General features: G+C 42.2%; 1 protein-coding gene across 1 annotated transcript in view; it reads left to right on the top strand.

Annotated features, from left to right (window-relative positions):
- The window catches only part of LOC133657656 (glutamate receptor ionotropic, delta-1-like), a 1,080,304-nt gene that overhangs the window by 510,583 nt on the left and 559,169 nt on the right, over positions 1-10,552 (top strand). The gene's annotated exons all lie outside the window — the stretch shown is intronic.

Genomic DNA, 10,552 nt, shown 5'->3' with positions numbered 1-10,552 from the left:
TTTTTCCATAAAAAAACTGGGTTTTCTTTGACGAAAAGAGCATACAACTTCAATCTTTAAAAGCGTTATGTTGACAGATATAATGTTAAAACTTGAATTATAATAAAAATAATACTAAATAATGAAAAAATGTTTAATATTTTTTTGAACAAAACCCTTTGTGTCCCCAGGATCAAGCCTGGGTGCAAGCCTAAATGTATATTTTTGTATACATATATTGTATTGGTTTTTTAAAATAAAAAATATCAAAAATGGTTTGATTTTTAAGTGTGCGGCCCTCAGTGCTGTAAGACGTCCATTATTTCCCAAAAGCAAATGTAGTCTGCACCAGGAAGTTGGTATTCAATGAACACACCAGGAACGCCTCAGCATCCTGAGCCTTGGTGGAGGTCTTTGCTCGGTGATGCCAGGACTTACGTGACAGATGCAGATTTTAGTAGGATTTAATAATAATAGCAATAATAATAATAACAGATTTTATTTGTAAAGGCACTATACATTGAGAAAACAACCTCAAAGTGAGGTTAAAAAACAAAACAAAACAAAAAAATAATAATAACGCTAAAACCACAAATAGCTGCCCCCAACAATTAAAATAAATAGTAAAAAAAAAAAAACTAGAACAGCCTAATAGCTAGAACTAGCACACATATATATAAAAAAATAAAAATTTTAAAAAAGGGTTTTTAAGCCTTTTTTTGTCAAAGCATCCACAGTCTGTGGTGCCCTCAGGTGGTCAGGGAGAGCGTTCCACAGATTAAAGAAATACCATCTGGTTTTGGGCCTAACGTGCTGGAAGAGCAACATATTGACATGGCCGTGTCTTCTCTGCACAGCCTGTCCACCATGTTTGAGGGGGGTGTGGTGCCTTGCTGAAGGGCTCGTAGGCCACCATGTTTGAGGGGGGTGTGGTGCCTTGCTGCAGGGCTCGAAGGCCACCATGTTTGAGGGGGGTGTGGTGCCTTGCTGCAGGGCTCGAAGGCCACCATGTTTGAGGGGGGTGTGGTGCCTTGCTGCAGGGCTCATAGGCCACCATGTTTGAGGGGGGTGTGGTGCCTTGCTGCAGGGCTCGAAGGCCACCATGTTTGAGGGGGGTGTGGTGCCTTGCTGCAGGGCTCATAGGCCACCATGTTTGAGGGGGGTGTGGTGCCTTGCTGAAGGGCTCGTAGGCCACCATGTTTGAGGGGCGTGTGGTGCCTTGCTGCAGGGCTCATAGGCCACAATGTTTGAGGGGGGTGTGGTGCCTTGCTGAAGGGCTTATAGGCCACCATGTTTGAGGGGGGTGTGGTGCCTTGCTGAAGGGCTTATAGGCCACCATGTTTGAGGGGGGTGTGGTGCCTTGCTGTAGGGCTCGTAGGCCACCATGTTTGAGGGGGGTGTGGTGCCTTGCTGAAGGGCTCGTAGGCCACCATGTTTGAGGGGGGTGTGGTGCCTTGCTGAAGGGCTTATAGGCCACCATGTTTGAGGGGGGTGTGGTGCCTTGCTGTAGGGCTCGTAGGCCACCATGTTTGAGGGGGGTGTGGTGCCTTGCTGAAGGGCTCGTAGGCCACCATGTTTGAGGGGGTGTGGTGCCTTGCTGAAGGGCTCGTAGGCCACCATGTTTGAGGGGGGTGTGGTGCCTTGCTGAAGGGCTTATAGGCGCGCTCACCCGGGAAGAAAGACACTTTTTACTCCTGTTGTTATTTCTGCAACTGCAGCAAAGCGGACGTCCTCAGAGAAACAAAGACGGTTCACCACCGCCACTTTTCTCTCCACTCCAGGTGGCCTGGTGGTGCAGCAGAAAGGTGGTGCCACAGCAAAGGTGGTGTGACAGCAAAGGTGGTGTGATAGACACACTGAATGGAGGCAACAAGCATGAATAGCAATGAGCAACGGAGGTCTGTAAAAAGGACAAACTGTAGTGGCAGACTTTGAAGGTCCCCTGGCAGCCATTGGAGCTTTAATGACTCATTTAGACTGAGAGTTTATAAGCAACGTTATCATTCACAGCACACGTAAACAAACTATCATACGTCTTCTTCATGTGTGAAATGTTCTCATACGTCTTCTTCATGTGTGAAATGTTCTCATGCGTCTTCTTCATGTGTGAAATGTTCTCATACGTCTTCTTCATGTGTGAAATGTTCTCATACGTCTTATTCATGTGTGAAATGTTCTCATACGTCTTCTTCATGTGTGAAATGTTCTCATATGTCTTATTCATGTGTGAAATGTTCTCATACGTCTTATTCATGTGTGAAATGTTCTCATGCGTCTTCTTCATGTGTGAAATGTTCTCATACGTCTTCTTCATGTGTGAAATGTTCTCATACGTCTTATTCATGTGTGAAATGTTCTCATACGTCTTCTTCATGTGTGAAATGTTCCCATATGTATTATTCATGTGTGAAATGTTCTCATACGTCTTATTCATGTGTGAAATGTTCTCATACGTCTTCTTCATGTGTGAAATGTTCTCATGCGTCTTCTTCATGTGTGAAATGTTCTCATACGTCTTCTTCATGTGTGAAATGTTCTCATACGTCTTATTCATGTGTGAAATGTTCTCCTACGTCTTTTTCATGTGTGAAATGTTCTCCTACGTCTTCTTCATGTGTGAAATGTTCTCATACGTCTTCTTCATGTGTGAAATGTTCTCATACGTCTTCTTCATGAGTGAAATGTTCTCCTACGTCTTCTTCATGTGTGAAATGTTCTCATACGTCTTCTTCATGTGTGAAATGTTCTCATACGTCTTCTTCATGTGTGAAATGTTCTCATACGTCTTCTTCATGTGTGAAATGTTCTCATACGTCTTCTTCATGTGTGAAATGTTCTCATACGTCTTCTTCATGTGTGAAATGTTCTCATGCGTCTTCTTCATGTGTGAAATGTTCTCATACGTCTTCTTCATGTGTGAAATGTTCTCATACGTCTTCTTCATGAGTGAAATGTTCTCCTACGTCTTCTTCATGTGTGAAATGTTCTCATGCGTCTTCTTCATGTGTGAAATGTTCTCATACGTCTTCTTCATGTGTGAAATGTTCTCATACGTCTTCTTCATGAGTGAAATGTTCTCCTACGTCTTCTTCATGTGTGAAATGTTCTCATACGTCTTATTCATGTGTGAAATGTTCTCATACGTCTTCTTCATGTGTGAAATGTTCTCATACGTCTTATTCATGTGTGAAATGTTGTCATACGTCTTCTTCATGTGTGAAATGTTCTCATATGTCTTATTCATGTGTGAAATGTTCTCATACGTCTTATTCATGTGTGAAATGTTCTCATACGTCTTCTTCATGTGTGAAATGTTCTCATGCGTCTTCTTCATGTGTGAAATGTTCTCATACGTCTTCTTCATGTGTGAAATGTTCTCATACGTCTAATTCATGTGTGAAATGTTCTCATACGTCTTTTTCATGTGTGAAATGTTCTCCTACGTCTTCTTCATGTGTGAAATGTTCTCATACGTCTTCTTCATGTGTGAAATGTTCTCATACATCTTCTTCATGAGTGAAATGTTCTCCTACGTCTTCTTCATGTGTGAAATGTTCTCATACGTCTTCTTCATGTGTGAAATGTTCTCATACGTCTTCTTCATGTGTGAAATGTTCTCATACGTCTTCTTCATGTGTGAAATGTTCTCATACGTCTTATTCATGAGTGAAATGTTCTCATACGTCTTATTCATGTGTGAAATGTTCTCATACGTCTTCTTCATGTGTGAAATGTTCTCATACGTCTTCTTCATGTGTGAAATGTTCTCATACGTCTTCTTCATGAGTGAAATGTTCTCCTACGTCTTCTTCATGTGTGAAATGTTCTCATGCGTCTTCTTCATGTGTGAAATGTTCTCATGCGTCTTCTTCATGTGTGAAATGTTCTCATGCGTCTTCTTCATGTGTGAAATGTTCTCATACGTCTTCTTCATGTGTGAAATGTTCTCATACGTCTTCTTCATGAGTGAAATGTTCTCCTACGTCTTCTTCATGTGTGAATTGTTCTCATACGTCTTCTTCATGTGTGAAATGTTCTCATATGTCTTCTTCATGTGTGAAATGTTCTCATACGTCTTCTTCATGTGTGAAATGTTCGCATACGTCTTCTTCATGTGTGAAATGTTTTCATACGTCTTCTTCATGTGTGAAATGTTCTCACACGTCTTTTTCATGTGTGAAATGTTCTCCTACGTCTTCTTCATGTGTGAAATGTTCTCATACGTCTTCTTCATGTGTGAAATGTTCTCATGCGTCTTATTCATGTGTGAAATGTTCTCATGCGTCTTCTTCATGTGTGAAATGTTCTCATACGTCTTCTTCATGTGTGAAATGTTCTCATACGTCTTCTTCATGAGTGAAATGTTCTCCTACGTCTTCATGTGTGAAATGTTCTCATACGTCTTCTTCATGTGTGAAATGTTCTCATACGTCTTCTTCATGTGTGAAATGTTCTCCTACGTCTTCTTCATGTGTGAAATGTTCTCATGCGTCTTCTTCATGTGTGAAATGTTCTCATGCGTCTTCTTCATGTGTGAAATGTTCTCATGCGTCTTCTTCATGTGTGAAATGTTCTCATACGTCTTCTTCATGTGTGAAATGTTCTCATACGTCTTCTTCATGTGTGAAATGTTCTCATGCGTCTTCTTCATGTGTGAAATGTTCTCATACGTCTTCTTCATGTGTGAAATGTTCTTATACGTCTTCTTCATGTGTGAAATGTTCTCATACGTCTTCTTCATGTGTGAAATGTTCTCCTACGTCTTCTTCATGTGTGAAATGTTCTCATACGTCTTCTTCATGTGTGAAATGTTCTCATACGTCTTCTTCATGTGTGAAATGTTCTCATACGTCTTCTTCATGTGTGAAATGTTCTCACACGTCTTTTTCATGTGTGAAATGTTCTCCTACGTCTTCTTCATGTGTGAAATGTTCTCACACGTCTTCTTCATGAGTGAAATGTTCTCCTAGGTCTTCTTCATGTGTGAAATGTTCTCATACGTCTTCTTCATGTGTGAAATGTTCTCATGCGTCTTATTCATGTGTGAAATGTTCTCATGCGTCTTCTTCATGTGTGAAATGTTGTCATACGTCTTCTTCATGTGTGAAATGTTCTCATACGTCTTCTTCATGTGTGAAATGTTCTCATACGTCTTCATGTGTGAAATGTTCTCATACGTCTTCTTCATGTGTGAAATGTTCTCATACGTCTTCTTCATGTGTGAAATGTTCTCCTACGTCTTCTTCATGTGTGAAATGTTCTCATGCGTCTTCTTCATGTGTGAAATGTTCTCATGCGTCTTCTTCATGTGTGAAATGTTCTCATACGTCTTCTTCATGTGTGAAATGTTCTCATACGTCTTCTTCATGTGTGAAATGTTCTCATGCGTCTTCTTCATGTGTGAAATGTTCTCATACGTCTTCTTCATGTGTGAAATGTTCTCATACGTCTTCTTCATGAGTGAAATGTTCTCCTACGTCTTTTTCATGTGTGAAATGTTCTCCTACGTCTTTTTCATGTGTGAAATGTTCTCACACATCTTCTTCATGAGTGAAATGTTCTCCTACGTCTTCTTCATATGTGAAATATTCTCATACGTCTTCTTCATGTGTGAAATGTTCTCATGCGTCTTCTTCATGTGTGAAATGTTCTCATGCGTCTTCTTCATGTGTGAAATGTTCTCATGCGTCTTCTTCATGTGTGAAATGTTCTCATACGTCTTCTTCATGTGTGAAATGTTCTTATACGTCTTCTTCATGTGTGAAATGTTCTCATACGTCTTCTTCATGTGTGAAATGTTCTCCTACGTCTTCTTCATGTGTGAAATGTTCTAATACGTCTTCTTCATGTGTGAAATGTTCTCATACGTCTTCTTCATGTGTGAAATGTTCTCATACGTCTTCTTCATGTGTGAAATGTTCTCACACGTCTTTTTCATGTGTGAAATGTTCTCCTACGTCTTCTTCATGTGTGAAATGTTCTCACACGTCTTCTTCATGAGTGAAATGTTCTCCTACGTCTTCTTCATGTGTGAAATGTTCTCATACGTCTTCTTCATGTGTGAAATGTTCTCATGCGTCTTCTTCATGTGTGAAATGTTGTCATACGTCTTCTTCATGTGTGAAATGTTCTCATGCGTCTTCTTCATGTGTGAAATGTTCTCATGCGTCTTCTTCATGTGTGAAATGTTCTCATACGTCTTCTTCATGTGTGAAATGTTCTCATGCGTCTTCTTCATGTGTGAAATGTTCTCATGCGTCTTCTTCATGTGTGAAATGTTCTCATACGTCTTCTTCATGTGTGAAATGTGTCCACCTGACTCTCTGCTGCCACCTAGCTGTGAGTTGGCAGAAGACACCTCAGCATCTCTGACAGCAACGTCTGCTCTCCTTCCTTCCATCTTTCATTCATTCAAGCCACACACCATCTCTCCATCTCTCCATCTCTCCATCTCTCCATCTCTCATCTCTCCATCTCTCCATCTCTCATCTCTCCATCTCTCCATCTCTCCATCTCTCCTTCTCTCCATCTCTCCATCTCACCATCTCTCCATCTTTCCATCTCTCCATCTCTCATCTCTCCATCTCTCCATCTCTCATCTCTCCATCTCTCCATCTCTCCATCTCTCCATCTTTCCATCTCTCCATCTCTCCATCTCTCCATCTCTCCATCCCTCCATCACCCTCCTTCTTCTCATCCTCCCATCTTACAACCGTCATGTTTACTGCCTTCCTGCGTTCCTTCACCCCCTGTTCCTTCCTTCTTTAATCACACCCGCCTTCCTTCTCCCTACCGTTCTTCACGTCCTTCCTTCCTTCCTTCCTTCCTTCCTTCCTTCCTTCCTTCCTTCCTTCATATTGTTTTGTTCATCTTTCTTTCCCCCTCTCCATTCCTTCCTTGCATCCTCCTTCCTTCCTACTTCTGTCACTCTTCTTTCCCATCCTTCAGTTCCTTCATTCTTGGCTTTCAATCGTCCTTATTTTCACAAATTATCCTTCAACTTGTCCTGTTTTTGTCCCGTAAAACACCTTGTCTGCCTTCCTGACATCCCACTTCCTTCCCACCTGCTTTCCTTCCTAGTAATATTCTGTCTTCTGACCACTACTGTCATTCCTGTTGTTTCTCCTTCCTACCTTCCTTCCTTCAATTTGTCCTGTTTTTGTTCCCTACAACATTTTGTCTGCCTTCCTGACATCCCACTTCCTTCCCACCTGCTTTCCTTCCTAGTAATATTCTGTCTTCTGCCCACCACAGTCCTGCCTGTTGGCTTTCTTTCCTTACTTCCTTCAATTTGTCCTGTGTTTGTTTCCGAAAACATCTCGTCTGCCTTCCTGACATCCCACTTCCTTCCCACCTGCTTTCCTTCCTAGTAATATTCTGTCTTCTGACCACTACAGTCCTTCCGGTTGGCTTTCCTTATACCTTCCTTCCTTCAATTTGTCCTGTTTTTGTTCCCTAAAAACATATTTTCTGCCTTCCTGACATCCCACTTCCTTCCTACCTGCTTTCCTTCCTAGTAATATTCTGTCTTCTGGCCACTACTGTCCTTCATGTTGGCTTTCCTTCCTTCCTTCAATGTGTCTTGTTTTTGTTCCCTAAAAACATTTTGTCTGCCTTCCTGACACCCCACTTCCTTTCCACCTGCTTTCCTTCCTAGTATTCTGTCTTCTGCCCACCACAGTCCTGCCTGTTGGCTTTCTTTCCTTACTTCCTTCAATTTGTCCTGTGTTTGTTTCCGAAAACATCTCGTCTGCCTTCCTGACATCCCACTTCCTTCCCACCTGCTTTCCTTCCTAGTATTCTGTCTTCTGACCACCACAGTCTTTCCTGATGGCTTTCCTTATTCCTTCCTTCCTTCAATTTGTCCTGTTTTGTTCCCTAAAAACATATTTTCTGCCTTCCTGACATCCCACTTCCTTCCTACCTGCTTTCATTCCTAGTAATGTTCTGTCTTCAGACCACTAAGTCCTTCCTGTTGGCTTTCCTTCCTTCCTTCCATGTGTCCTGTTTTGATTCCCTAAAACACCTTGTCTGCCTTCCTGACATCCCACTTCCTTCCTACCTGCTTTCCTTCCTAGTAATGTTCTGTCTTCTGAACACTACAGTCCTTCCTGTTGGCTTTCCTTCCTTCTTACCTTCAATGTGTCTTGTTTTTGTTCCCTAAAAACATCATGTCTGCCGTCCTGACACCCCACTTCCTTCCCATCTGCTTTCTTAGTAATATTATGTCTTCTGAACACTACAATCCATCCTATTGGCGTTCCTTCCTTCCTTCAACGCTGCCTTCAATTTGTCCTGTTTTTGTTCCCTAAAAACATCTTGTCTGCCTTCCTGACACCCCACTTCCTTCCCATCTGCTTTCTTAGTAATATTATGTCTTCTGAACACTACAATCCTTCCTGTTGGCGTTCCTCCCTTCCTTCAACGCTGCCTTCAATTTGTCCTGTTTTTGTTCCCTAAAAACATCTTGTCTGCCTTCCTGACACCCCACTTCCTCCCCACCTGCTTTCTTTGTAATATTATGTCTTCTGAACACTACAATCCATCCTATTGGCGTTCCTTCCTTCCTTCAAGGCTGCCTTCAATTTGTCCTGTTTTTGTTCCCTAAAAACATCTTGTCTGCCTTCCTGACACCCCACTTCCTTCCCACCTGCTTTCTTAGTAATATTATGTCTTCTGAACACTACAATCCTTCCTGTTGGCGTTCCTCCCTTCCTTCAACGCTGCCTTCAATTTGTCCTGTTTTTGTTCCATAAAAACATCTTGTCTGCCTTCCTGACACCCCACTTCCTTCCCACCTGCTTTCTTAGTAATATTATGTCTTCTGAACACTACAATCCATCCTATTGGCGTTCCTTCCTTCCTTCAATGCTGCCTTCAATTTGTCCTGTTTTTGTTCCCTAAAAACATCTTGTCTGCCTTCCTGACACCCCACTTCCTTCCCATCTGCTTTCTTAGTAATATTATGTCTTCTGAACACTACAATCCTTCCTGTTGGCGTTCCTCCCTTCCTTCAACGCTGCCTTCAATTTGTCCTGTTTTTGTTCCCTAAAAACATCTTGTCTGCCTTCATGACACCCCACTTCCTCCCCACCTGCTTTCTTAGTAATATTATGTCTTCTGAACACTACAATCCATCCTATTGGCGTTCCTTCCTTCCTTCAACGCTGCCTTCAATTTGTCCTGTTTTTGTTCCCTAAAAACATCTTGTCTGCCTTCCGGACACCCCACTTCCTTCCCATCTGCTTTCTTAGTAATATTATGTCTTCTGAACACTACAATCCTTCCTGTTGGCGTTCCTCCCTTCCTTCAACGCTGCCTTCAATTTGTCCTGTTTTTGTTCCCTAAAAACATCTTGTCTGCCTTCCTGACACCCCACTTCCTCCCCACCTGCTTTCTTAGTAATATTATGTCTTCTGAACACTACAATCCATCCTATTGGCGTTCCTTCCTTCCTTCAACGCTGCCTTCAAATTGTCCTGTTTTTGTTCCCTAAAAACATCTTGTCTGCCTTCCTGACACCCCACTTCCTTCCCACCTGCTTTCTTAGTAATATTATGTCTTCTGAACACTACAATCCTTCCTGTTGGCGTTCCTTCCTTCCTTCAACGCCGCCTTCAATTTGTCCTGTTTTTGTTCCCTAAAAACATCTTGTCTGCCTTCCTGACACCCCACTTCCTTCCCACCTGCTTTCTTAGTAATATTATGTCTTCTGAACACTACAATCCTTCCTGTTGGCGTTCCTTCCTTCCTTCAACGCCGCCTTCAATTTGTCCTGTTTTTGTTCCCTAAAAACATCTTGTCTGCCTTCCTGACACCCCACTTCCTTCCCATCTGCTTTCTTAGTAATATTATGTCTTCTGAACACTACAATCCTTCCTGTTGGCGTTCCTCCCTTCCTTCAACGCTGCCTTCAATTTGTCCTGTTTTTGTTCCCTAAAAACATCTTGTCTGCCTTCCTGACACCCCACTTCCTTCCCACCTGCTTTCTTAGTAATATTATGTCTTCTGAACACTACAATCCTTCCTGTTGGCATTCCTCCCTTCCTTCAACGCTGCCTTCAATTTGTCCTGTTTTTGTTCCCTAAAAACATCTTGTCTGCCTTCCTGACACCCCACTTCCTTCCCACCTGCTTTCTTAGTAATATTATGTCTTCTGAACACTACAATCCTTCCTGTTGGCGTTCCTCCCTTCCTTCAACGCCGCCTTCAATTTGTCCTGTTTTTGTTCCCTAAAAACATCTTGTCTGCCTTCCTGACACCCCACTTCCTTCCCACCTGCTTTCTTAGTAATATTATGTCTTCTGAACACTACAGTCCTTCCTGTTGGCGTTCCTCCCTTCCTTCAACGCTGCCTTCAATTTGTCCTGTTTTTGTTCCCTAAAAACATCTTGTCTGCCTTCCTGACATTCCACTTTCTTCCTACCTGCTTTCCTTCCGAGTAATGTTCTGTTTTCCGACCACTACAGTCCTTCCTGTTGGCTTTTCTTCCTTTTTTCCTTCAACGCTGCCTTCAATTTGTCCTGTTTTAGTTTTTTCCTAAATACCCTGGCCTTCTGGTTTCTTTTCCCTC

Source organism: Entelurus aequoreus, linkage group LG09 (genome assembly GCF_033978785.1).
Source record: "Entelurus aequoreus isolate RoL-2023_Sb linkage group LG09, RoL_Eaeq_v1.1, whole genome shotgun sequence".
Lineage (NCBI taxonomy): Eukaryota > Metazoa > Chordata > Actinopteri > Syngnathiformes > Syngnathidae > Entelurus > Entelurus aequoreus.
This window is presented reverse-complemented; position numbering and strand designations above follow the sequence as displayed.